The sequence below is a fragment of the Schistocerca gregaria genome, unplaced genomic scaffold (genome assembly GCF_023897955.1).
Source record: "Schistocerca gregaria isolate iqSchGreg1 unplaced genomic scaffold, iqSchGreg1.2 ptg000510l, whole genome shotgun sequence".
Lineage (NCBI taxonomy): Eukaryota > Metazoa > Arthropoda > Insecta > Orthoptera > Acrididae > Schistocerca > Schistocerca gregaria.
The window spans coordinates 31440-33238 of NW_026061912.1; the positions used below are offsets into that span (position 1 = coordinate 31440).

General features: G+C 43.1%; 1 non-coding gene across 1 annotated transcript; it reads left to right on the forward strand.

Moving 5' to 3' along the window:
* Positions 1–758: 758 nt before the first annotated feature.
* Trnat-ugu (transfer RNA threonine (anticodon UGU)) lies at positions 759–833 on the forward strand. The gene has a single exon. It is a non-coding gene; the product is annotated as a tRNA-Thr (tRNA).
* Positions 834–1799: the final 966 nt, after the last annotated feature.

Consider the following 1799-nt stretch of genomic DNA (forward strand, 5'->3'; position numbering starts at 1 on the left):
TTCGAAAATTCAATTTCTTTGTAGTTGCATTTTTTAAAGGTGTACTTGTCTAGACTCCTGGAACGGAAAGGTTTTTTTTTTAATCCGTGCTTTACAAAAGTTTCTACAGTCCATTGTTTGAAGCAGTGTCACGGCTGCCATGAGCCGCGCGGGGTACCCGCCATGTGTCCAACGCCTTGTCACGGTTCGCGCGGCTCCCCCCGTTGGAGGTTCGAGTCCTCCCTCGGGCATAAGTTACTGTAAGTAGTGTGCAAACATACGGACTGATGGTTCAAATGGCTCTGAGCACTTTGGGACTTAACATCTGAGGTCATCAGTTTCCTAGAACTTAGAACGACTTAAACGTAACTAAATTAAGGACATCACACACATCCATGCTCGAGGCAGGATTTGAACCTGCGACCGTAGCGGTCGCGTGGCTCCCGACTGAAGTGCCTACAACCGCTCGGCCACATCGGCCGGTCTATCATGTATTCTAGAAGAGCTGCACGGTCGTCAGTGGCGCCTGTTGTTTCTAGAACAGTTACTATCTTCATATCTATCGTTAAACGTCACCCAGCCATTGACCTTCGTCTGTGCGAATGCGCACAGGCTACCGGAAATCTTACGGGAATCGTCACCTTAGTGTGAGCCAGTAATGAGTGGATGGACAAATACCTATTAAGTACATTACGTAATCGGATTGTGGGCGGTTCGGGGTGTGAGTCTCACGGGAAGCGTGCGAGGGATAAATTCCTGCAGTCGTGCTGTTCATTTGTGCCCTCGATAGCTCAGATGGATTGAGCGTCTGCCTTGTAAGCAGGAGATCCTGGGTTCGAGTCCCAGTAGCGGCACACTTTTCAGCTGTCCCCATCGAAGTATATCAACAACACCTGTCGGCAGCTGAGGGTTTCAATTAATTATCAGTTGTGTAGGTGATTCGATGAACCCTTTGCCAGGCACTTAAATGTGTTTTGCAGGGTATCCATATAGATGTAGATGATAACTCGTCCCGTGTCGCACTTGCTCAAAAGGATTCATACTGCAGAATGCATGCAAACATACTCACCGAAAATACGGACGAATATCAAGTGCAGGCTGCCGAGTGCTGCATATCCAGCTTAGACAGATCGGCTTTTCCTGCCAAGAAGAACAGGAAGTTGCTGTCTAGGAACAATCAGAGGTAGAGGAAGGGCTGATAAATACTCCTTGAATTGCAGACTAAACGTAAATAACGAAAATACATTTTTGGTAAAAATTGGTCAAAACATAATCGTTTGCCCTCCGTATTGGATTAGCTGTTTTGAATATTGAAAATCTGACTTCAGATTCGTTTTCAGCGACATTAAGAATATATGTGTAACACTCAGTTCATGCAAATCGAAGTAATAATATAACTAAATGTTTTCCCTAAACTTTGAACACTTTTTTTTTCGAGTAACGATTTTCTCAGAACGGCATGCAGCATAAATTAAAAGTGGTTCGATCTCTTAACTTCTACCTCTGACCCCTAAAAGTAAACACTTTTCTTAGGAACTTATAGCTATAATATGACATTTGTTAATATTAACTAATTTTTGTGTAGGCATAAGGAGTGAAACAAACCCCTCAAAATCGAACTCAAAGTTCGAATTAGCACTGTATCGTTAAATTTAAGGTTGTTTCATTGCGGTTAGGTATGCGCTCCCATTAATTTTATGTATTATCGACTGATGTTATCCATTTTCAAGTTCAGAGAAATAATGTAGTATCAACTGATGTTACCCATTTTTGAATTCAGGTAACATCTGAGGTGCCACACTGCACGCACTCTGCGTACT